We start from the raw sequence: 27597 nt of genomic DNA on the forward strand, positions 1-27597 counted from the left end.
CAGGTTTTCAAGATCGAGCAGTATTTTCATACTCGACATAACGTTCCGATTACACCCCCATACACAGTTATTACCCACGAATCATTTTCTGGAAAAATTAAATTTTGTATGGCGGCCATCTTGTTTTTCCGCCATTTTGATTTTTTTTCACTCACAATAGAATATGACTAAGATTTAAATAGGTTTTGTGAAAAAAGAATCGTTCCAGGTGCGATAGTTTCGCCAGACTGTTGGGTGTATCCCTGATGCGGAGCAGTTTTCCAAGATCTGGAAGTTTTCCCATACTCACCGGGAGGTCCCGATCACACCCCCCGTACATCATTTTCACCCCCCGACGCTCCTTCTGGGAGAACAACTATGTTTGTAGCTATATATAATATAATAACTAGATCTCGCGTGGTTCGCTCGCAGCAAGCTGCTCGCGTGTCTTGTTTTCCCGCCATTTTTTTACCGCGATAAAATTTGACCAAGACTAAAATAGGTCTTGTGAAATCAAAATAAATCTAGGTGCTATAGTTTTGCCAGGCCGTAGGGTGTCTCCCTGATGCGGAGCAGTTTTCCAAGATGACGTTCCGATCATCAATTTTACCTCTGAGACATTTTCTGGAAAAACAAAAATTTGTATGGCGGCCATCTTGTTTTTCGGCCATTTTGTTTTTTTTTTTTCACCAGGGAAAAATTTGACCAAGAATTAAATAGGTTTCGTGAAAACAAAAAAGGTCCAGATGCGATAGTTTCGCCAGGCCGTAGGGTGTCTCCCTGATGCGGAGCAGTTTTCCAAGATGACGTTCCGATCACACCCCTATACATCATTTTTACACCCGAGACATTTTCTGGAAAAACAAAAATTTATATGGCGGCCATCTTGTTTTTCGGCCATTTTGTTTTTTTTTTCACCGGCGATAAAATTTGACCAAGATTTAAATAGGTTTCGTGAAATCAAAAATGTTCCAGGTGCGATAGTTTTGCCAGGCCGTAGGGTGTCTCCCTGATGCGGAGCAGTTTTTCAAGATCGAGCTGTATTGACATACTCAACATGACGATCCGATCACATCCCTATACATCATTTTTACCCCCGAGGCATTTTCAGAAAAAACAAAAAATTTGTATGGCGGCCATCTTGATTTTCCGCCATTTTGGTTTTTTTTCACCGGCGATTGGATTTGACCAAGATTTAAATACGTTGTGCGAAAAAATCATTGTTCCAGGTGCGATAGGTTAGCCAGGCCGTAGGGTGTCTCCCTGATGCGGAGCAGTTTGCGAAGATCGAGCAGTTTTTCCATAGTCAACGGGATGTTCCGATTACAACCCCATACACAGTTTTTACCAACGAGGCATTTTTTCAAAAAACGAAATTTTGTATGGCGGCCATCTTGTTTTCGGCCATTTTGTTTTTTTTTCACCCACAATAGAATTTGACCAAGATTTAAATAGGTTGTGCGAAAAAAAAATTGATCTAGGTATAATAGTTGCGCCAGACTGTAGGGTGTCTCCCTGATGCGGAGCAGTTTTCCAAGATCTGGAAGTTTTTCCATACTCACCGGGAGATCCAGATCACACCCCCCATACATCATTTTGACCCCCCGACGCTCCTTCTGGGAGAACAACCCTGTCAGTGAGTCAGTCAGTCAGTCAGTGAGTCAGTCAGTGGGTTTGTAGCTATATATAATATAATAACTAGGTGTCGCGTGGTTCGCTCGCAGCAAGCTGCTCGCGTGTCCTGTATTAGTTCGAAGCTTTGTATGGCGGCCATCTTGTTTTCGTGAAATCAAAAAAGTTCTAGGTGCTATAGTTTTGCCAGGCCGTAGGGTGTCTCCTTGATGCGGTGCAGTTTTCCAAGATGACGTTCCGATCACACCCCTATACATCATTTTTACACCCGAGACATTTTCTGGAAAAACAAAAATTTATATGGCGGCCATCTTGTTTTTCAGCCATTTTGTTTTTTTTTCACCGGCGATAAAATTTGACCAAAATTTTAATAGGTTTCGTGAAAACAAAAAAGTTCCAAATGCGATAGGGTTGCCAGGCCGTAGGGTGTCTCCCTGATGCGGAGCAGTTTTCGAAGATCGAGCAGTATTTTCATACTCGACATGACGTTCCGATCACACGTGCTATACATCATTTTTACCCCCGAGGCATTTTCTGGAAAAACGAAAATTTTGTATGGTGGCCATCTTGTTTTTCCGCCATTTTGATTTTTTTGCAACGGCGATAAAATTTGACCAAGATTAAAATACATTGTGCGAAAAAAAATTGATCCAGATGTGATAGTTTTGCCAGGCCGTAGGGTGCCGCCCTGATGCGGAGCAGTTTTTGAAGGTCGGGAAGTATACCCGTACTCTTTATGACGTTCCGATCACATCCCTATACATAATTTTTACCCTCGAGGCATTTTCAGGAAAAACGAAAATTTTGTATGGCGACCATCTTGTTTTTCCGCCATTTTGGTTTTTTTTCACCGGAGATTGGATTCGACCAAGATTTAAATACATTGTGCGAAAAAAAAATTTAACCAGATGTGATAATTTAGCCAGGCCGTAGGGTGTCTCCCTGATGCGGAGCAGGTTTTCAAGATCGAGCAGTATTTTCATACTCGACATAACGTTCCGATTACACCCCCATACACAGTTATTACCCACGAGTCATTTTCTGGAAAAATTAAATTTTGTATGGCGGCCATCTTGTTTTTCCGCCATTTTGATTTTTTTTCACTCACAATAGAATTTGACCAAGATTTAAATAGGTTTTGCGAAAAAAAAATTGATCCAGGTATAATAGTTGCGCCAGACTGTAAAGTGTCTTCCTGATGCGGAGCAGTTTTCCAAGATCTGGAAGTTTTCCCATACTCACCGGAAGATTTGGATCACACCCCCCGTACATCATTTTTACCCCCCGACGCTCCTTCTGGGAGAACAACCCTTGTAACAGTTTCACTGTCCACTTGAACATATACTCCTTAAGTTTAAATAAAAACAAAATGAAAACCTTAAACTACATTAATAATAAAACTTTGAAAACCTAAAAAAAAAAATATCTACATTTAAAACATTCTTATACTAAAACTATTTATCTACATACTCAACATCGCGCATAGCAACGAAATCAGTCCCAACGCTTAGAAACCGGTCGGTGCGAGCCGATGCAGCGAGAACGGAGAGGTGGGGTCCGAGCGCCGGACACCGGAAGGTGACTTACTCGACCACGATCTATCGGGGTACTAGCTGTGTACTCATTCGATTTTTTTATAGTTTCCGAACAGCTAATTGTTCGATTTTGCTCCGATACCTCGAAAGGTGTCGCAATTCAAATAGAATTTATTTTACTTTATTAATTAGACAACTTTGTAGTGGTTTCTGTGATTTTACCCCGTACTTGGGTGAGTGTTGAAATAATTTACTTATAATTAGCTGTAAGTACCTAGAATAGTGTAGTATGGCAATAGTTTATTCTAAACCCTAGAACTAAATAATTTTATAGAACAGATGAAAACCATCGCATTTATATTACTAAGTTGATGATTGTGTAGTTTAATAGATAATCCACCTACACAAATCTTTTTGGTTGTACCTGCAATGTAATTAAAACTGTTCTATTGTATTACATTAGTAATTTTAATTTTAAAGCCCATGGTAAATAATAATTAGAAAAGTAGATAATTTATAGATAGTTGTAAATATCATGCTGAACTGCTGTAGCTCGGGTACATATATTATGTGATAATTTCTGCCATTGTTTAAAAAAGGGATCATCATTGTGTTATCGCTAATTTACCCAGATGATTTTGCATGTACTACCACATCACCAATTACTACTTAATGCCATTTGGGTACACGCTTTCTAGCCGTTTCGCTTATTCAAGAATCCGGAAGTTGCAGTCAGTAACATGAAATCGGACACTTTATGAAATGCCTAAATTCCGGGTTCCAGGGTTTTTGTGACCGGGTCTACACCCTGGTTGTCGACCGACCTGCGGAAGTCACTACTTGCCGCTCTGCCGCTGCTACCCCTCTACTGCTGTCCCCCACCGGGGCCGCTTTGGACTTCGTCGCGCTCCGACCACGGCAGGGAAGTGGTACTCCATTTGGAAGCGTTTCAAGTGTTCCTCAAAGATTCGATCTCCACGACCTCGAGTTGTTCTACCGGGATTTCTATGGTTCTTGATACCAATATAAGTTACTTTGTTACAAAAGTGTCTTTGTTTTATTTAATTCACTACTCACTATCTTTTGTGACCAAGAAAGGTGACACCCTGTCAGTCAGTGAGTCAGTCAGTCAGTCAATAGGTACATGGGTTTGCAGCTATATATAGTATAATAACTAGATGTCGCGTGGTTCGCTCGCAGCAAGCTGCTCGCGTGTCTTGTTTCCCGCCATTTTTTTAACGCGATAGAATTTGACCAAGACTTGAATAGGTCTCGTGAAATCTAAAAAGTTCTTGGTGCTATAGTTTTGCCAGGCCGTAGGGTGTCTCCCTGATGCGGAGCAGTTTTCCAAGATGACGTTCCGATCACACCCCTATACATATTTTTTGACCTTGAGGAATTTTCTAGAAAAACAAAATTATGTATGGCGGCCATCTTGTTTTTTTTTTTCACCGGCGATAAAATTTGACGAAGATTTAAATAGTTTTTGTGAAAACAAAAAAGGTCCAGATGCGATAGTTCCACCAGGCCGTAGGGTGCCGCCCTGATGCGGAGCAGCTTTTAAAGATCGAGAAGTATTTCCATACTCCACAAGACGTTCCGATTACAACCCTATACACAGTTATTTTCCCCGAGACATTTTCTAGAAAAACATTTTTTTTTATGGCGGCCATCTTGTTTTTCCGCCATTTTGATATTTTTTCACCGGTGATGGAATTTGACCAAGATTTAAATAGATTTTGTGGAAGAAAAATTGGTTTAGATACGATAGCTATGCCAGGACATAGGGTGCCGCCCTGATGCGGAGCAGCTTTCCAAGATCGAGAAGTATATCCATACTCAACAAGACGTTCCGATTACATCCCCATACATAATTTTTACCACCGAGACATTTTATGAAAAATCAAAATTTTGTATGGCGGCCATCTTGTTTTTCCGCCATTTTGATTTTTTTACACTCACGATAGAATTTGACCAAAATTTAAATAGGTTTTGTGAAAAAAATATTGTTCTAGGTTTTATAGTTTTGCCAGGCCGTAGGGTGTCTCCCTGATGCGGAGCAGTTATCGAAAACCAAGAAGTATTTTCAAACTCAACATGATGTTCCGATCTCAACCCTATACATCATTTTTACCCCCGAGGCATTTTTAGGAAAAATGAAAAATTTGTATGGCGGCCATCTTGATATTCCGCCATTTTGATTTTTTTTCGTCAGCAATAAAATTTGACCAAGATTTTAAAGAGTTTTGTGAAAAAATAATCGTTCCAGGTGCGATAGTTTTGCCAGGCCGTAGGGTGTCTCCCTGATGCGGAGCAGTTTTCTAAAATCTAGAAGTTTTCCCATAATCTCTGGGAGGTCCAGATCACACCCCCATACACAATTTTTAGCCCCGAGACATTTTCTGGGAAAACAAATTTTTGTATGGCGGCCATCTTGTTTTTCCGCCATTTTGATTTTTTTTAGCAGGCATTGGATTTAACCACAATTTAAATATGTTTCGCGAATAAAAAATTGCTCCAGGTTTTATAGTTTTGCCAGGCCGTAGGGTGTCTCCCTGATGCGGAGCAGTTTCTGAAGATCGAGACAAATTTTTATACTCAAAAAGACGTTCCGATTACAACCCCATACACAGTTTTTACCTCCAAGACATTTTCTGGAAAAACAAAATTTTGTATGGCGGCCATCTTGTTTTTCCGCCATTTTGATTTTTTTTCACCGACAATAGAATTTGACCAAGATTTAAATAGATTTTGCGAAAAAAATATTTAACCAGGTATTTATTATAGTTGCGCCAGACTGTAAGGTGTCTCCCTGATGCGGAGCAGTTTTCCAAGATTTGGGATTTTTCCCATACTCACCGGGAGGTCTTGATCACACCCCCAATACATCATTTTGACCCCCCGACCCTCCTTCTGGGAGAACAATTATGTCAGTGAGTGAGTCAGTCAGTCAGTCAGTGGGTTTGTAGCTATATATATTATAACTAGATGTCGCGTGGTTCGCTCGCAGCAAGCTGCTCGCGTGTACTGTATTAGTTCGAAGCTTTGTATGGCGGCCATCTTGTTTTCCCGCCATATTTTTACCGCGATAGAATTTGACCAAGACTTAAATAGGTCTCGTGAAAATAAAAAAGTTCTAGGTGCTATAGTTTTGCCAGGCCGTAGGGTGACCCCTGTTGCGGAGCAGTTTTCCAAGATGACGTTCCGATCACACCCCAATACATCATTTTTACCTCTGAGACAATTTCTGGAAAAACAAAAATTTGTATGGCGGCCATCTTGTTTTTCGGCCATTTTGTTTTTTTTTTCACTGGCGATAAAATTTGACCAAGACTTTAATAGGCTTCGTGAAAACAAAAAAGTTCCAGGTGCGATAGTTTCGCCAGGCTGTAGGGTGTCTCCCTGATGCGGAGCAGCTTTCGAAAATCGAAAAGTATTTCCATACTCAACATGATGTTTCGATCACATTCCTCATACATCATTTTTACCCCCGAGGCATTTTCGGGAAAAACGAAAATTTTGTATGGCGGCCATCTTGTTTTTCCGCCATTTTGGTTTTTTTTCACCGGGGATTGAATTTGACCAAGATTTAAATAGGTTTCGTGAAAAAAATATTGCTCTAGGTTTTATAGTTTTGCCAGGCCGTAGGGTGTCTCCCTGATGCGGAGCAGTTTTTCAAGATCAAGCAGTATTGAAATACTCAACATGACGATCCGATCACATCCCTATACATCATTTTTACCCCCGAGGCATTTTCGGGAAAAACGAAAATTTTGTATGGCGGCCATCTTGTTTTTCCGCCATTTTGATTTTTTTTCACCGGCAACTAAATTTGACCAAGATTTAAATATGTCATGTGAAAATAAAATTGCTCCAGGTTTTATAGTTTCGCCAGGCCGTGGGGTGTCTCTCTGATGAGGAGCAGTTTTTGAAGGTTGAGCAGTATTTAAATTCTCAACATGATTTTCCTATTACGTCCCCATACATTGTTTTTACCCCCGAGACATTTTCTGGAAAAATATTTTTTTGTATGGCGGCCATCTTGTTTTTCCGCCATTTTGATTTTTTTTCACCCACAATAGAATTTGACCAAGAATTAAATAGGTTTTGTGAAAAAAGAATCGTTCCAGGTGCGATAGTTTTGCCAGACGGTAGGGTGTCTCCCTGATGCGGAGCAGTTTTCCAAGATCTGGAAGTTTTCCCATACTCACCGGGAGGTCCCGATCACACCCTCCATACATCATTTTTACCCCCCGACACTCCTTCTGGGAGAACAACTCTGTCAGTGAGTGAGTGAGTCAGTCAGTACATGGGTTTGTAGCTATATATAGTATAATAATAACTAGATGTCGCGTGGTTCGCTCGCAGCAAGCTGCTCGCGTGTCTTGTTTTCCCGCCATTTTTTTACCGCGATAGAATTTGACCAAGACTTGAATAGGTCTCGTGAAATCAAAAAAGTTCCAGGTGCGATAGTTTCGCCAGGCTGTAGGGTGTCTCCCTGATGCGGAGCAGCTTTCGAAGATCGAAAAGTATTTCCATACTCAACATGATGTTTCGATCACATTCCTCATACATCATTGTTACCCCCGAGGCATTTTCGGGAAAAACGAAAATTTTGTATGGCGGCCATCTTGTTTTTCCGCCATTTTGGTTTTTTTTCAGAGGGCATTGGATTTGACCAAGATTTAGGTAAGTATAGTGGAAAAATAAGTGTTCCAAGTGCGATAGTTTTGCCAGGCCGTAGGGTATCGCCCTGATGCGGAGCAGTCTTCGAAGATCGAGAAATATTTCCATACTCAACATGACGTTTCAATCATAACTTCCATACAAAATTTTTACCCCCGAGGCTTTTTCTAGAAAAAGGAAATTTTGTATGGCGGCCATCTTGTTTTTCCGCCATTTTGATTTTTGTTCACCGGCGATAAAATTTGACCAAGATTTAAATAGGTTTCGTGAAAACAAAAAAGTTCCAGGTGCGACAGATTTGCCAGGCCGTAGGATGTCTCCCTGATGCGGAGCAGTTTCTGTAGATCAAGAAGTATTTCCATACTCAACAAGACGTTCCGATTACAACCCCATACACAGTTTTTACCAACGAAACATTTTCTGGAAAAACAAACTTTTGTATGGCGGCGGCCATCTTGTTTTTCCGCCATTTTGATTTTTTTCACCCACAATAGAATTTGACCAAGATTTAAATAGGTATTGCGAAAAAAAAATTGATCCAGGTATAATAGTTGCGCCAGACTGTAGGGTGTCTTCCTGATGCGGAGCAGTTTTCCAAGATCTGGAAGTTTTCCCATACTCATCGGAAGATTTTGATGACACCCCCCATACATCATTTTCACCTCCGAGGCATTTTTTGAAAAAACAAAATTTTGTATGGCGGCCATCTTGTTTTTCCGCCATTTTTTTTACCGCGATAGAATTTGACCAAGACTTAAATAGGTCCCGTGGAATCAAAAAAGTTCTAGGTGCTATAGTTTTGCCAGGCCGCAGGGTGTCTCCCTGATTCGGAGCAGTTTTCCGAGATGACGTTCCGATCACACCCCAATACATCATTTTTACACCCCGAGACATTTTCTGGAAAAATTAAAATTTATATGGCGGCCATCTTGTTTTTCGGCCATTTTGTTTTTTTTTTCACCGGCGATTGGATTTGACCAAGATTTAAATAGGTTTTGCGAAAAAAAAATTGTTCCAGGTGCGATAGTTTCGCCAGGCTGTAGGGTGTCTCCCTGATGCGGAGCAGTTTTCGAAGATTGAGAACATTTTCCGTACTCGACAAGACACTCCAATTACACTCCCATATACAGTTTTTACCCCCGAGACATTTTCTGGAAAAACGAAAATTTTGTATGGCGGCCATCTTGATTTTCCGCCATTTTGTTTTTTTTTACCCACAATAGAATTTGACCAAGATTTAAATAGGTTTTGCGAAAAAAAAATTGATCCAGCTATAATAGTTGCGCCAGACTGTAGGGTGTCTCCCTGATGCAGAGCAGTTTTCAAAGATCGAGCAGTATTCCATATTTAGCTTGACGTTTCGATCAAACCCCCCATACATCATTTTCAACTACGAGGCATTTCTTGAAAAAACAAAATTTTGTATGGCGGCCATCTTGTTTTTGCGCTATTTTGTTTTTTTTTTCACCGACAATAGAATTTGACCAAGGTTCAAATACGTTGTGCGTAAAAAGAATTGTTCCAGGTGCGATAGTTTCGCCAGGCCGTAGGATGTATCTCTGATGCGGAGCAGTTTTCCAAAATCTGGAAAATTCCCCATACTCGACGGGAGGTCCAGATCACAACCCTATATACAGTTTTTACTCGCGAGACATTTTCTGGAAAAACAAAATTTTGTATGGCGGCCATCTTGTTTTTCCGCCATTTTGGATTTTTTTCACCTACAATTGAATTTGACCAAGATTTAAATAGGTATTGTGAAAAAAGAATCTTTCCAGGTGCGATAGTTTTGCCAGGCCGTAGGGTGTCTCCCTGATGCGGAGCAGTTTTCCAAGATGACGTTCCGATAACACCCCTATACATCGTTTTTACACCCGAGACATTTTCTGGAAAAACAAAAATTTGTATGGCGGCCATCTTGTTTTTCGGCCATTTTGTTTTTTTTTTCACCGGGGATAAAATTTAACCAAGAATTAAATAAATTTCGTGAAAACAAAAAAGGTCCAGATGCGATAGTTTCGCCAGGCCGTAGGGTGTCGCCCTGATGCGGAGCAGCTATCGGAAACCCAGACGTATTTTCATACTCGACATGACGTTCCGATCACATTCCTATACATCATTTTTATCCGCGAGGCATTTTCAGGAAAAACGAAAAATTTGTATGGCGGCCACCTTGTTTTTCCGCCATTTTGATTTTTTTTCAACGGCGATAAAATTTGACCAAGATTTAAATACATTGTGCGAAAAAAAAATTGATCCAGATGTGATAGTTTTGCCAGGCCGTAGGGTGTCTCCCTGATGCGGAGCAGTTTTCCAAGATGACGTTCCGATAACACCCCTATACATCGTTTTTACACCCGAGACATTTTCTGGAAAAACAAAAATTTGTATGGCGGCCATCTTGTTTTTCCGCCATTTTTTTACCGCGATAGAATTTGACCAAGACTCGAATATGTCTCGTGAAATCCAAAAAGTTCTAGGTGCTATAGTTTTGCCAGGCCGTAGAGTGACTCCCTGACGCAGAGCAGTTTTCAAAGATGACGTTCCGATCACACCCCTATACATCATTTTTACACCCGAGACATTTTCGGGAAAAACGAAAATTTTGTATGGCGGCCAACTTGATTTTCCGCCATTTTGTTTTTTTTCACCGGCGATAAAATTTGACCAAGATTTAAATAGGTTTCGTGAAAACAGAAAAGTTCCAGGTGTGATAGTTTCGTCAGGCCGTAGGGTGTCTCCCTGATGCGGAGCAGATTTCAAGATCGAGAAGTATTTTTATATACTCGACATGACGTTCCTATTACACCCATATACATCATTTTTACCCCCGAGGCATTTTCAGGAAAATTGAAAAATTTGTATGGCGGCCATCTTGTTTTTCCGCCATTTTGTTTTTTTTTTTCACCAGCGATTGGATTTGACCAAGATTTAAATAGGTTTCGTGAAAAAATAAATGCTCCAGGTTTTATAGTTTTGCCAGGCCGTAGGGTGTCTCCCTGATGCGGAGCAGCTATCGAAAACCCAGACGTATTTTCATACTCGACATGACGTTCCGATCACATTCCTATACATCATTTTTACCCCCCCGGCATTTTCGAGAAAAACGAAAATTTTGTATTTTACCGCGATAGAATTTGACCAAGACTTGAATAGGTCTCGTGAAATCTAAAAATTTCTAGGTGCTATAGTTTTGCCAGGCCGTAGGGTGTCTCCCTGATGCGGAGCAGTTTTCCAAGATGACGTTCCGATCACACCCCTATACATCAATTTTACCTCCGAGACATTTTCTGGAAAAACAAAATTTTGTATGGCGGCCATCTTGTTTTTCCGCCATTTTGTTTTTTTTTCCACCGGCGATAAAATTTGACCAAGATTTAAATAGGTTTTTTGAAAACAAAAAAGTTCCAGGTGCGATAGTTCCGCCAGGCTGTAGGGTGTCTCCCTGATGCGGAGTAGCTTTCGAAGATCGAAAAGTATTTCCATACTCAACATGATGTTTCGATCACATTCCTCATACATCATTTTTACCCCCGAGGCATTTGCGGGAAAAACGAAAATTTTGTATGGCGGCCATTTTGTTTTTCCACCATTTTGGTTTTTTTTCACCGGGGATTGAATTTGACCAAGATTTAAATAGGTTTCGTGAAAAAAATATTGCTCTAGGTTTTATAGTTTTGCCAGGCCGTAGGGTGTCTCCCTGATGAGGAGCAGTTTTTCAAGATCGAGCAGTATTGAAATACTCAACATGACGATCCGATCACATCCCTATTCATCATTTTTACCCTCGAGGCATTTTCAGGAAAAACGAAAATTTTGTATGGCGGCCATCTTGTTTTTCGGCCATTTTGTTTTTTTTTCACCCACAATAGAATTTGACCAAGATTTAAATAGGTTGTGCGAAAAAAAAATTGATCTAGGTATAATAGTTGCGCCAGACTGTAGGGTGTCTCCCTGATGCGGAGCAGTTTTCCAAGATCTGGAAGTTTTCCCATACTCACCGGGAGGTCCCGATCACACCCCCCATACATCATTTTGACCCCCCGACGCTCCTTCTGGGAGAACAACCCTGTCAGTGAGTCAGTCAGTGAGTCAGTCAGTCAGTACATGGGTTTGTAGCTTTATATAATATAATAATAATAATAACTAGATGTCGCGTGGTTCGCTCGCAGCAAGCTGCTCGCGTGTCTTGTTTTACCGCCATTTTTTTACCGCGGTCCCGTGAAATCAAAAAAGTTCTAGGTGCTGTAGTTTTGCCAGGCCGTATGGTGTCTCCCTGATGCGGAGCAGTTTTCCAAGATGACGTTCCGATCACACCCCTATACATCAATTTTACCTCTGAGACATTTTCTGGAAAAATAAAACTTTGTATGGCGGCCATCTTGTTTTTCGGCCATTTTGTTTTTTTTTTCTCTAGCGATAAGACTTGACCAAGATTTAAATAGGTCTCGTGAAAAAAGAATCGTTCCAGGTGCGATAGTTTCGGCAGGCCGTAGGGTGTCTCCCTGATGCGGAGCAGTTTTCGAAGATCGATTAGTATTTAAATACTCAACATGACGATCCGATCAAATCCCCCACATATAAATTTCACCCCCGAGGCATTTTCGGGAAAAACGAAAATTTTGTATGGCGGCCATCTTGTTTTTCCGCCATTGTGATTTTTTTTCAACGGCGATAAAATTTGACCAAGATTTAAATACATTTTGCGAAAAAAAAATTTATCCAGATGTGATAGTTTCGCCAGGCCGTAGGGTGCCGCCCTGATGCGGAGCAGTTTTCCAAGATCGAGAAGTATTTCCATAATCAACAAGACGTTCCGATTACACCCCCATACATTGTATTTACTTCTAAGACATTTTTCTGAAAAAACAAAATTTTGTATGGCGGCCATCTTGATTTTCCGCCATTTTGGTTTTTTTTCAGCAGGGATTGAATTTGACCAAGATTTAAATAAGTCTTGTGGAAAAATAATCGTTCCAGGTGTGATACTTTGGCCAGGCCGTAGGGTGTCTCCCTGATGCGGAGCAGTTTTCTAAGATGACGTTCCGGTCACACCCCTATACATAATTTTTACACCAGAGACATTTTCTGGAAAAACAAAAATTTATATGGCGGCCATCTTGTTTTTCCGCCATTTTGGTTTTTTTTTCGTCGGCAATAAAATTTGACCAAGATTTAAATAGTTTTTGTGAAAAAATAATCGTTCCAGGTGCGATAGTTTTCCCAGGCCGTAGGGTGCCGCCCTGATGCGGAGCAGTTTTTGAAGGTCGGGAAGTATTTTCATACTCAATATGACATTTTGATCTCATCCCTCTTACATCACATTCACCCCGAGGCATTTTCGAGAAAAACGAAAATTTTGTATGGCGGCCATCTTTTTTTCCGCCATTTTGTTTTTGTTTCGCCGGCTATAAAATTTGACCAATACTTTAATAGGCTTCGTGAAAACAAAAAAGTTCCAGGTGCGATAGTTTCGCCAGGCTGTAAGGTGTCTCCCTGATGCGGAGCAGCTTTCGAAGATCGAAAAGTATTTCCATACTCAACATGATGTTTCAATCACATTCCTCATACATAATTTTTACCCCCGAGGCATTTTCGGGAAAAACAAAAATTTTGTATGGCGGCCATCTTGTTTTTCCGCCATTTTGTTTTTTTTCAGCAGGAATTGGATTTGACCAAGATTTAAATATGTTTCGCGAAAGAAAAATTGCTCCAGGTTTTATAGTTTTGCCAGGCCGTAGGGTGTCTCCCTGATGTTAAGGTGAAAGTTAGATAGATATTACTATCTATCTAACTTTTACAAAAGACAAATAGCGAAGTCGCTATCCTTTTTTTTTACAATAGAATCAGCCAATTCGTTGGCTTTTAACGCGTCTGCTCCTATTGAGCAGCCTATTTTTATTTCTGACATTTGTAATTTAAATTAAATTTAATGACAACAGAGAAAAACTTTGGCTGTAGTAAGTTAAATGAGGACATATTAAATATAAAATGCAATAAGAAAAATACAAATGTAATCAACCTGGTACACCAAAACATACAAGGAATATTGGGCAAGGAACTTGAAATTGAACTTTTTTTAAACAGTAATTGTGTTGATATTATGTGCGTAACTGAACATTGGCTAAAAAAACATGAGTTCGTTTGCTTCAATAATCACCAGGTTGCCAGCTCGTACAGCAGGGAGACGGCTATCCGTGGCGGTTCATTAATATTAGTACGTAATTGTTTAAAATATAAGGAACGAACGGATATTGTAAGTCTCTCAGTTGAGCGAACTGTTGAGCTAGCCTGTATTGAACTCAGCCGGCTTATTGTATTGAGCGTATACAGACCCCCCGCTTCATCTTATGATCTATTTGAGAAAGTTATTGATGAAGCTTTATGCAAATTATGTAATAAAAGCAAACATGTTATCGTCTGCGGTGATTTCAATATTGATATTCTGGAAAATTGCTCATTAAGTACTACATTCAAATCTTTATTTCTGTGTTATAATCTTGTAAATCTTTTTTCAGAACCAACCCGAATCACGTCACAGTCCGCGAAATGTATCGATAATATTTTTAGTAACTTAGAACCTTGTGATAAATTAATAATTAATAAATTAAAGTCAGATCACTGTGGTCAACAAATATCTTTCAACTTATTTATTGACCGCTCTCTGAAAAAGGATGTTACATGCAATCCCATATCAAGTAGTCGTTTAGAACAATTCAAAGATAATATGTCAAACAAATTACCAGAACTTCCTTACTGTGATGACCCAAATTTGTTATATAACTCCCTATTTAATCTAACAAAATCTGAAGTTAGTAAAGTATTTAAGGCAAAAACAATTAAGAAAGCAGACACACCAATTTTTAGTGACTGGGCGACGGTAGGAATTTATAAGAGTAGAAACAGGTTGTATGAACTTTATGAAGAAAGAACATACAATCATAGCGTAGCTTTTCACGACTATGTAAAACGGTATTCAAAAGTTTTCAAACGTGTTTGCGTTACCGCGAAGGCAATGTTTGTTAGCAGTAAAATTAAAAGTAGCTCAGATATTATTAAAATGACTTGGAAAGTTATAAATAGCGAAAATGGGAAAGTCAAAGCACGCGATCTCGAGTATCAATTACAAATTGACGGTAAACTACTCACAAATGATAAGCAAGTTGCTGAAGCTTTTGAAAAATTCTTTACTGACATTCCATTTTCGACTACCAAGGACTTGAAGTCATCTCCTGCACTCGCTCAATCACTTGTAAAGGAGCACATAGATACGTCCAAAGTAGATAAACTAACATTTACACACGTGAGTCCTAGGGACGTCTTAAGAGCTTTTAAATCTTTAGAAATGAAAAAGACTGCAGATCTTCATGGTCTCTCTGTTAAAGTCATTAACTCCGTGATTGATTGCATAGCTCCCTATCTATCATGTATATTTAATAAATGTGTAGACAATGGTGTGTTTCCAGATTTAATGAAGCACAGTAAAGTCATTCCATTGTTTAAAGCTGGTAGTACTTCTGACCCTACTAATTTTAGACCAATATCTATACTACCCACGCTTAGTAAAATATTTGAAAAAATTTTATTACTGCAATTACTTCAACATTTCAATTTAAACAATTTAATGTCTAATAAACAATTTGGTTTCACAAAGGGTCGCTCAACAACCGATGCTGGTGTTGAGTTAATAAATCATGTTTTTCAGGCTTGGGAGGAGTCCAAAGATGCTATTGGTGTCTTTTGTGACCTTTCCAAAGCCTTCGATTGCGTTTGTCATGATATATTGATCGCGAAACTTCGTCACTATGGAATAACAGATAATGCCATCGCTCTTTTGGAGTCGTACCTTAGTGGCCGCGTTCAGAGGGTTGATGTGCATGGCTCCAGATCGTGTGGATCTAACGTCACTATAGGCGTCCCGCAGGGCTCAATTCTAGGTCCATTTCTATTCCTAGTTTACATAAACGACCTACCTAGTCTTGTAAAACATGAAGTGGTGCTATTTGCAGATGATACCTCCTTACTTTTTAAAGTAAAGAGACGACAAGATTCCTTTGACGATGTAAACAACGCCATTTCAGAGGTAGTGGATTGGTTTACTGTAAACAACCTGCTACTTAATGAAAATAAAACAAAATATGTTTATTTTACGTTATCGAATGTTAGTAGGCCGCTCGATTCTATTATTGTAAAAAATAAGGAATTGGACCTCACGGATACTGCTGTATTTTTGGGAATTACTTTGGACGCTAAGTTGCAATGGAGTCCTCCCATATTGATAAGTTGTCCAAAAGGCTCAGCTCAGCAGCATTCGCGGTCAAAAAAATTCGTTTAATAACCGATGTAGAAACCGCGCGATTAGTTTATTTTGCCTACTTCCACAGTCTAATGTCGTACGGCATCTTGCTGTGGGGTCATGCTGCAGATGTGAACAGCATTTTTGTTCTGCAAAAGCGGGCCATTCGGGCGATTTACAAATTGGGACCCAAGATGTCACTTAGAAATAAATTTAAAGAAATTAATATTTTAACTATGGCATCACAATATATCTTTGAAAACTTAATGTATGTAAAAAAACATATAGGATTATTTGCAAAAAATAGCGATCGGCACATTGTTAATACCCGGAATAAAAATAAACTTGCTTTACAAGTCAGTCGATTACATAAGATTACTAAATCTTTTAAGGGGCAATGTATACGTTTTTACAATAAGATTCCCATTGACATTCAGAATTTGCCTTTCAACTGCTTTAAGAAAGTAGTTAAACAAAAACTTTACAAAAAAGGTTATTATAAAGTTAGTGATTATTTAGAAGATATGAATGCATGGGATTAACTGTCTGAGAACTGATATTAGGCAGCTAAATTACTCAATTGTATATCAATATTTTATGTTTATTTTTATTTTTTTTAAAAAAGAACGTCTAGGGCCCTGTGCCGAGGTTTTTCTTGCAGCTTCTTTTCCCCGGCTATACAGGTTGTGAGAAGCTGCAGTAGTTTTAGGCGGATGAGACGTTCGTTATGTAAAAATTGACGATTCAAAGTGTAACTATGTTACCTACTGAATAAAGATATTTTTGAATTTGAATTTTGAATTTGAAAATTTGATGCGGAGCAGTTTTTCAAGATCGAACAGTTTTTCCAAACTCACCAGGACGTTCCGATTACAACTCCATACACAGTTTTTACCAACGAAACATTTTCTGGAAAAACAAACTTTTGTATGGCGGCGGCCATCTTGTTTTTCCGCCATTTTGGATTTTTTTCACCTACAATTGAATTTGACCAAGATTTAAATAGGTATTGTGAAAAAAGAATCTTTCCAGGTGCGATAGTTTTGCCAGGCCGTAGAGTGACCCCTGATGCGGAGCAGTTTTCCAAGATGACGTTCCGATCACACCCCAATACATCATTTTTACCTCGTGAGACATTTTCTGGAAAAACAAAAATTTGTATGGCGGCCATCTTGTTTTTCGGCCATTTTGTTTTTTTTTCACTGGCGATAAAATTTGACCAAGACTTTAATAGGCTTCGTGAAAACAAAAAAGTTCCAGGTGCGATAGTTTCGCCAGGCTGTAGGGTGTCTCCCTGATGCGGAGCAGTTTTCCAAGATGACGTTCCGATCACACCCCTATACATCATTTTTACACCCGAGACATTTTCTGTAAAAACAAAATTTTGTATGGCGGCCATCTTGTTTTTCCGCCATATAGTTTTTTTTTTCTCTAGCGATAAGATTTGACCAAGATTTAAATAGGTCACGTGAAAAAAGAATCGTTCCAGGTGCGATAGTTTTGCCAGGCCGTAGGGTGTCTCCCTGATGCGGAGCAGATATCGAAGATCGAGAAGTACTTCCATACTCAACATGACGATCCGATCACATCCCTATACATCATTTTTACCCCCGAGGCATTTTCAGGAAAAACGAAAAATTTGTATGGCGGCCATCTTGTTTTTCCGCCATTTTGGTTTTTTTTCACCGGCGATTGAATTTGACCAAGATTTTAATAGGTCATGCGAAAACAAAATTGCTCCAGGTTTTATAGTTTCGCCAGGCCATAGGGTGTCTCCCTGATGCGGAGCAGATTTTCAAGATCGAGCAGTATTTCCATACTCAACAATACCTTCCGATTATACCCCCATTCACAGTTTTTACCCCCGAGACATTTTTTGAAAAAACATTTTTTTGTATGGCGGCCATCTTGTTTTTCGGCCATTTTGTTTTTTTTTCACCGGCGATAAAATTTGACTAAAATTTAAGTAGGTTTTGTGAAAAAAGAATCATTCCAGGTGCGATAGTTTCGCCAGGCCGTAGGGTGTCTCCCTGATGAGGAGCAGTTTTTCAAGATCTGGAAGTTTTCCCATACTCACCGGGAGGTCCCGATCACTTTTCCCATACATCATTTTCACCCCCCGACCCTCCTTCTGGGAGAACAATTATGTCAGTGAGTGAGTCAGTCAGTCAGTCAGTACATGGGTTTGTAGCTTTATATAATTTTTCGGCCATTTTGTTTTTTTTTCACCGGCGATAAAATTTGACCAAAATTTAAGTAGGTTTTGTGAAAAAAGAATCATTCCAGGTGCGATAGTTTCGCCAGGCCGTAGGGTGTCTCCCTGATGAGGAGCAGTTTTTCAAGATCTGGAAGTTTTCCCATACTCACCGGGAGGTCCCGATCACTTTTCCCATACATCATTTTCACCCCCCGACCCTCCTTCTGGGAGAACAATTATGTCAGTGAGTGAGTCAGTCAGTCAGTCAGTCAGTCAGTACATGGGTTTGTAGCTTTATATAATATAACTAGATGTCGCGTGGTTCGCTCGCAGCAAGCTGCTCGCGTGTCCTGTTTTAGTTCGAAGCTTTGTATGGCGGCCATCTTGTTTTCCCGCCATTTTTTTACCGCCATAGAATTTGACCAAGACTTGAATAGGTCTCGTGAAATCAAAAAAGTTCTAGGTGCTATAGTTTTGCCAGGCCGTAGGGTGACCCCTGATGCGGAGCAGTTTTCCAAGATGACGTTCCGATCACACCCCAATACAACATTTTTACCTCTGAGACATTTTCTGGAAAAACAAAAATTTGTATGGCGGCCATCTTGTTTTTCGGCCATTTTGTTTTTTTTTTTTCACTGGCGATAAAATTCGACCAAGACTTTTATAGGCTTCGTGAAAACAAAAAAGTTCTAGGTGCGATAGTTTCGCCAGGCTGTAGGGTGTCTCCCTGATGCGGAGCAGCTTTTGAAGATCGAAAAGTATTTCCATACTCAACATGATGTTTCGATCACATTCCTCATACATCATTTTTACCCCCGAGGCATTTTCGGGAAAAACGAAACTTTGTATGGCGGCCATCTTGTTTTTCGGCCATTTTGTTTTTTTTTCTCCGGCGATAAAATTTGACCACGATTTAAAAAGGCCTCGTGAAAAAAGAATCGTTCCAGGTGCGATAGTTTCGCCAGACCGTAGGGTGTCTCCCTGATGCGGAGCAGATTTCAAAGATCGAGAAGTACTTCCATACTCAACATGACATTTCGATTACACCCCCATACATTGTTTTTACCTCTAAGACATTTTTCTGAAAAAACAAAATTTTGTATGGCGGCCATCTTGTTTTTCCGCCATTTTGATTTTTTTTCACCATTGGTTGAATTTGACCAAGATTTAAATAGACTTCGTGAAAACAAAAAAGTTCCAGGTGCGATAGGTTAGCCAGGCCGTAGGGTGTCTCCCTGATGCGGAGCAGATTTTCAAGATCGAGCAGTATTTTCATACTCAACATGACCTTTTAATTACGCTCCCATACACAGTTTTTACCAGCGAAACATTTTCTGGAAAAACAAGCTTTTGTATGGCGGCCATCTTGTTTTTCCGCCATTTTGTTTTATTTTCACCGACAATAGAATTTGACCAAGATTTAAATAGGTTTTGCGAAAAAAAAATTGATCCAGGTATAATAGTTGCGCCAGACTGTAGGGTGTCTCCCTGACGCGGAGCAGTTTTCCATGATCTGGAAGTTTTCCCATACTCACCGGAAGATTTGAATCACATCCCCCATACATCATTTTTACCCCCCGACGCTCCTTCTGGGAGAACAACCCTGTCAGTGAGTCAGTGAGTCAGTGAGTCAGTACATGGGTTTGTAGCTTTATATAATATAATAACTAGATGTCGCGTGGTTCGCTCGCAGCAAGCTGCTCGCGTGTCCTGTATTAGTTCGAAGCTTTGTATGGCGGCCATCTTGTTTTCGTGAAAACAAAAAAGGTCCAGATGCGATAGTTTTGCCAGGCCGTAGGGTGTCGCCCTGATGCGGAGCAGTTTTCAAAGATCGAGAAGTATTTCCATACTCTTAAAGACGATTCGATCCAAACTCTCATACATAATTTTTACCCCCGAGGCATTTTCTGGAAAAACAAAAATTTGTATGGCGGCCATCTTGTTTTTCGGCCATTTTGTTTTTTTTCACCGGGGATAAAATTTAACCAAGAATTAAATAGGTTTCGTGAAAACAAAATAGGTCAGGATGCGATAGTTTCGCCAGGCCGTAGGGTGTCTCCCTGATGCGGAGCAGTTTTCCAAGATGACGTTCCGATAACACCCCTATACATCGTTTTTGCCCCCGAGACACTTTCTGAAAAAACAAAATTTTGTATGGCGGCCATCTTGTTTTTCGGCCATTTTGTTTTTTTTACCGGCGATAAAATTTGACCAAGATTTTATTAGGTTTGGTGAAAAAAGAATCGTTCCAGGTGCGATAGTTTTCCCAGGCCGTAGGGTGCTGCCCTGATGCGGAGCAGTTTTTGAAGGTCGGGAAGTATTTCCATACTCAATATGTCATTTTGATCTCATCCTTCTTACATCACATTCACCCCGAGGCATTTTCGAGAAAAACGAAAAATTTGTATGGCGGCCATGTTGATTTTCCGAAATTTTGATTTTTTTTTACCGGCGATAAAATTTGACCAAGGTTTAAATACGTTGTGCGAAAAAAGAATCGTTCCAGGTGCGATAGTTTCGGCAGGCCGTAGGGTGTCTCCCTGATGCGGAGCAGTTTTCGAAGATCGAGCAGTATTTAAATACTCAACATGACGATCCGATCAAATCCCTTATACATAATTTTTACCCCTGAGGCTTTTTTCTGGAAAAACAAATTTTTGTATTGCGGCCATCTTGTTTTTCCGCCATTTTGATTTCTTTTCACCGGTGATTGAATTTGACCAAGATTTAAATAGGTTTCGAGAAAAAAGAATCGTTCCAGGTGCGATAGTTTTGCCAGACTGTAGGGTGTCTCCCTGATGCGGAGCAGTTTTCCAAGATTTGGGATTTTTCCCATACTCACCGGGAGGTTCCGATCACACCCCCCATACATCATTTTGACCCCCCGACGCTCCTTCTGGGAGAACAATTATGTCAGTGAGTGAGTCAGTCAGTGGGTTTGTAGCTATCCATACTAATATTATAAATGCGAAAGTAACTCTGTCTGTCTGTCTGTCTGTCTGTCTGTCTGTCTGTTACTCTTTCACGCCTAAACGGCTCAACGGATTTTGATGAAATTTGGTATGGTGATAGATGATAACCTAGAAATGGTCATAGGCTATAAATAATCACGCCATCGTTCTTACGGGGTAGGCAGTTGGCAGATAACTAAATTGATTTAGTGATTTGTAGTCGTTTTTGTTGGGACTTTTGCTCTTTCACGTCTAAACGGCTGAACGGATTTTAATGAAATTTAGTAAGGTAATAGTTGGTTATCTAAAAACGGTTGTACGATCAAATTGATCACGTCATCGTACTTAGGGGGTAGGAAGTAGGCAGAAAACTGAATTGAGTTAGTGATTTTTTTATGGTTTTTGCTGGGAGTTTTGTCTATCATGCCTAAACGGCTCAACGGATTTTGATGAAATTTAGTTAGCTGATAGATAGTAATCTAGAAAAGGATATGGCCTATTAATATTTATGCTATCGTACTTAAGGCGTAGGCAGTAGACAGAAAACTAATTAGATTAGTGATTTTTAATTGTTTGTTTTAAAAGTTTGCCTCATTCACGCCTTAACGTCTGAACGGAATTTTATAAGACTTGGTTAATTTAAAGATAGGATCTTAGGCACGGACACAGGCTACTTTTTATGGCGGGAAAATACCTCATTCCCGCGGAAATCTAGATTTCGTGATCGTGTCAAGAAGCGCATGACGCCATAGCTACTGGAATGATTTCGATGCTTTTTTTTAAACTGAGTGACTTCAAGTTAGTATTTGATCACTTTTCTAACTTAGAGGGTAGGTAGGCGCCATAATTTAGGGAATTTATGATAAAATTTTGATGCAACTGTCTTTATTAAACAGTTATATCTCATTCCTACAGGAACCTACACATAGCTATAGCTAGCTATCTATTAACATTAAAACTCTTTCTAGAATCACATTACGCCAATTAATTGATCTGATTTGTATAAGTTTTTTTATTCAACTGACTGTTACATTACATACAGATAAAATCTAATTACTTACACCACATAATTAATATAGTACTACATGACTAGCTACGCTTTAAACTTGAGGAGGTAATTCGATAGACATTTATACGAACTTTAAGCCCAGTAATCAATCATAGTAATAAGGTAATACTCATTTTAGACAAAGAAACGGATAGGTAATCAGTTCGTCAACGAAATTATAACACCTACACTTAGTTTGTTTACTATTTAACGAGGGAAAATAATCCTTACTAATATTATAAATGCGAAAGTAACTCTGTCCTGTCTGTCTGTTTCGCTTTCCCGCTTAAACCTCTCAACCGATTTTGATTAAATTTAGCACAGACAATCTTTAGACCCTGAGAAAGAAAATAGGATACCTTTTATTGCGAAAAGAAGGGACGAAGAGATTGAAATAGGGGTTGAAAGTTTGTATGGGATATTTTAATCTATACTTATAATAAATCTGTAGAGAGGTCAATTCTGTACATTAAATATTTTTTCAAAATAACTATCAGGGGGTGATAAGTGGTCGATACTGATGCCAAAAATGCAATCAGTAAAATTTTTGTCTGTCTGTCTGTCTGTCTGTCTGTCTGTCTGTATGTTCCTTATAGAAACAAAACCTACTGGACGGATTTTAATGAAACTTGGTACAATTATTCTTCACACTCCTGGACAGGTTATAGTTTACTTTTCATCACGCTACAATCAATAGGAGCAGAGTAGTGAAGGGAAATTCTTTTGTATGAAAAATCTAAACCACTCAAGTTAGACGTTTGAAATTTGGCATGCAGGTACCTTAGATACCGTAGAGGTGTACTAAGAAAGGAATTCCCGAAATTCCCACGGGAACGGGAATTAGCGGGAAAATCCTTTTGTATGAAAAATCTAAACCACTCAAGTTAGACAATTGAAATTTGGCATGCAGGTACCTTAGATACCGTAGAGGTGTACTAAGAAAGGAATTCCCGAAATTCCCACGGGAACGGGAATTAGCGGGAAAATCCTTTTGTATGAAAAATCTAAACCACTCAAGTTAGACGTTTGAAATTTGGCATGCAGATACCTTGAGTACCGTAGAGGTGCACTAAGAAAGGAATTCCCGAAATTCCCACGAGAACGGGAATTAGCGGGAAAATCCTTCTGTATGAAAAATCTAAACCACTCAAGTTAGACCTTTGAAATTTGTCATGCAGGTACCTTAGGTACCGTGGAGGTGCACTAAGAAAGGAATTCCCGAAATTCCCACGGGAACGCGAATTAACGGGAAAATCCTTTTGTATGAAAAATCTAAACCACTCAAGTTAGACGTTTGAAATTTGGCATGCAGGTACTTTAGTAAACTTAAAGCTTAGTTGCAACAGGATATTACAAAATTCCCACGGGAACGGTAGTTAGCGGGAAAATCCTTTTGTATGAAAAATCTAAACCACTCCAGTTAGACAATTGAAATTTGGCATGCAAGTACCTTAAGTACCGTAGAGGTGCACTAAGAAAGGAATTCCCAAAATTCTCACGGGAACGGGAATTAGCGGGAAAATCCTTTTGTATGAAAAATCTAAACCACTCAAGTTAGACGTTTGAAATTTGGCATGCAGATACCTTAAGTACCGTAGTGGTGCACTAAGAAAGGAATTCCCGAAATTCCCACGAGAACGGGAATTAGCGGGAAAATCCTTTTGTATGAAAAATCTAAACCACTCAAGTTAGACGTTTGAAATTTGGCATGCAGGTACTGTAGTAAACTTAAAGCTTAGTTGCAACTGGATATTACAAAATTCCCACGGGAACGGTAGTTAGCGGGAAAAAACATTTGTATGAAAAAATCAAATCTAAATAAAAGGAGAAACTGACTGACTCAGTGACTGACATATATCAACGCATAGCCTGAACGGCTAAACGTAGGCATTTGAAATTTGGAAGGGACATAGCTTAGGTACCGTAGAGGTGCACTAAGAAAGGAATTCCCAAAATTCTCACGGGAACGGGAATTAGCGGGAAAATCCTTTTGTATGAAAAATCTAAACTACTCAAGTTAGACGTTTGAAATTTGGCATGCAGATACCTTAAGTACCGTAGTGGTGCACTAAGAAAGGAATTCCCGAAATTCCTACGAGAACGGGAATTAGCGGGAAAATCCTTTTGTATGAAAAATCTAAACCACTCAAGTTAGACCTTTGAAATTTGTCATGCAGGTACCTTAGGTACCGTGGAGGTGCACTAAGAAAGGAATTCACAAATTCCCACGGGAACGCGAATTAACGGGAAAATCCTTTTGTATGAAAAATCTAAACCACTCAAGTTAGACGTTTGAAATTTGGCATGCAGGTACTTTAGTAAACTTAAAGCTTAGTTGCAACAGGATATTACAAAATTCCCACGGGAACGGTAGTTAGCGGGAAAAAACATTTGTATGAAAAAATCAAATCTAAATAAAAAAGAGAAACTGACTGACTCAGTGACTGACATATATCAACGCATAGCCTGAACGGCTAAACGTAGGCATTTGAAATTTGGAAGGGACATAGCTTAGGTACCGTAGAGGTGCACTAAGAAAGGAATTCCCGGAATTCCCACGGCAACGGAAATTAGCGGGAAAATCTTTTTGTATGAAAAATCTAAACCGCTTAAGTTAGACGCTTGAAATTTGGCATGCAGGTACCTTAGTTAACTTAAAGCTTAGTTGCAACAGGATATTGCAAAATTCCCACGGAAACGGGAGTTAGTGGGAAAAAAACATTTGTATGAAAAAATCGAAACCGCGTAAGATAGATATTTTCAATTCAATTCAATTAAATTATTTATTGCATTCCATGTAGTACAATAGGGTGTTACATAGGCATAGGAACTAAAACATGGACCCTATAGGGCACAGCAACGTTGAAGGGAAGAGAGGAAGTGTGTATTAAAATTAAAACTCAATGAACAATCAATTAAAAAAAAAACAATTCAATCAATTGATTCAATCTAGCACGCATGCATACCTTAGTAAATATAAAGTTTATTTTTGGCTGTATTTTGAAAAATGGGAGTTATTGGGAAAAAAAAATGTACTTATGAAAAAATCTAAACTGCATAAGTATGCACTCCCACACACACAAAGATCTCTCTCTTATATAACACGCCACGCGGACGAAGTCGCGGGCAAAAGCTAGTATATAATATAATAATAATTATAACTAGATGTCGCGTGGTTCGCTCGCAGCAAGCTGCTCGCGTGTCTTGTTTTCCCACCATTTTTTTACTGCGATAGAATTTGACCAAGACTTAAATAGGTCTCGTGAAATCAAAAAAAGTTCTAGGTGCTATAGTTTTGCCAGGCCGTAGAGTGACCCCTGATGCGGAGCAGTTTTCCAAGATGACGTTCCGATCACACCCCAATACATCATTTTTACCTCGTGAGACATTTTCTGGAAAAACAAAAATTTGTATGGCGGCCATCTTGTTTTTCGGCCATTTTGTTTTTTTTTCACTGGCGATAAAATTTGACCAAGACTTTAATAGGCTTCGTGAAAACAAAAAAGTTCCAGGTGCGATAGTTTCGCCAGGCTGTAGTGTGTCTCCCTGATGCGGAGCAGCTTTCGAAGATCGAAAAGTATTTCCATACTCAACATGATGTTTCGATCATATTCCTCATACATCATTTTTACCCCCGAGGCATTTTCGGGAAAAACGAAAATTTCGTATGGCGGCCATCTTGTTCTACCGCCATTTTTTTTTTTTTCACCGGCGATTGGATTTGACCAAGATTTAAATAGGTTTCGTGAAAAAATTATTGCTCTAGGTTTTATAGTTTTGCCAGGCCGTAGGGTGTCTCCCTGATGCGGAGCAGTTTTTCAAAATCGAGCAGTACTGAAATACTCATCATGACGATCCGATCACATCCCTATACATCATTTTTACCCTCGAGGCATTTTCAGGAAAAACGAAAATTTCGTATGGCGGCCATCTTGTTCTACCGCCATTTTTTTTTTTTTCACCGGCGATTGGATTTGACCAAGATTTAAATAGGTTTTGTGAAAAAATTATTGCTCTAGGTTTTATAGTTTTGCCAGGCCGTAGGGTGTCTCCCTGATGCGGAGCAGTTTTTCAAGATCGAGCAGTACTGAAATACTCACCATGACGATCCGATCACATCCCTATACATCATTTTTACCCTCGAGGCATTTTCAGGAAAAACGAAAATTTTGTATGGCGGCCATCTTGTTTTTCCGCCATTTTGGTTTTTTTTCACCAGGGATTGGATTTGACCAAGATTTAAATATGTTTCGCGAAAGAAAAATTGCTCCAGGTTTTATAGTTTTGCCAGGCCGTAGGGTGTCTCCCTGATGCGGAGCAGATTTTGAAGATAGAGAAGTGTTTTCATACTCCACAAGACGTTCCGATTATATCTCCATACACAGTTTTTACTCACGATGCATTTTCTGAAAAAACAAAATTTTGTATGGCGGCCATCTTGTTTTTCCGCCATTTTGTTTTTTTTTTCACCGGCTATAATATTTGACCAAGATTTAAGTAGGTTTCGTGAAAACAAAAATGTTCCAGGTGCGATAGTTTCGCCAGGCCTTAGGGTGTCTCCTTGATGCGGAGCAGTTTTTGAAGGTCGGGAAGTATTTCCATAATCAACATGACATTTTGATCACATCCCTTTTACGTCATATTCACCCCCGAGGCATTTTCGAGAAAAACGAAAATTTTGTATGGCGGCCATCTTGATTTTCCGCCATTTTGATATTTTTTTCACCGTTGATGGAATTTTACCAAGATTTAAATATATTATGTGAAAGAAAAATTGATTTAGGTACGATAGCTATGCCAGGCCATAGGGTGCCGCCCTGATGCGGAGCAGCTTTCCAAGATCGAGATGTATATCTATACTCAACAAGACGTTCCAATTACATCCCCATACATAATTTTTACCACCGAGACATTTTATGAAAAAACAAAATTTTGTATGGCGGCCATCTTGTTTTTCCGCCATTTTGATTTTTTTGCACTCACGATAGAATTTGACCAAGATTTAAATAGGTTTTGTGAAAAAAGTATTGTTCTAGGTCCGATAGTTTTGCCAGGCCGTAGGGTGTCTCCCTGATGCGGAGCAGTTATCTAAAACTAAGAAATATTTTCAAACTCAAAATGGCGTTCCGATCACATTCCTATACATCATTTTTACCCCCGAGGCATTTTCAGGAAAAACAAAAAATTTGAATGGCGGCCATCTTGTTTTTCCGCCATTTTGTATTTTTTTTACCGGTGATAAAATTTAACCAAGATTTTAATACATGGTCCGA

The 27597-nt window shown here is 39.4% G+C and overlaps 1 long non-coding RNA gene across 1 annotated transcript; it reads left to right on the plus strand.

Annotated features, from left to right (window-relative positions):
* Positions 1 to 1588: 1588 nt before the first annotated feature.
* Positions 1589 to 25780, plus strand: LOC126380761 (uncharacterized). The gene is made up of 3 exons (XR_007568534.1): positions 1589 to 1681; positions 7493 to 7584; positions 25582 to 25780. It is a non-coding gene; the product is annotated as an uncharacterized LOC126380761 (long non-coding RNA).
* Positions 25781 to 27597: the final 1817 nt, after the last annotated feature.

This window comes from Pectinophora gossypiella, chromosome Z (assembly GCF_024362695.1).
Source record: "Pectinophora gossypiella chromosome Z, ilPecGoss1.1, whole genome shotgun sequence".
In the NCBI taxonomy this organism is placed as follows: domain Eukaryota; kingdom Metazoa; phylum Arthropoda; class Insecta; order Lepidoptera; family Gelechiidae; genus Pectinophora; species Pectinophora gossypiella.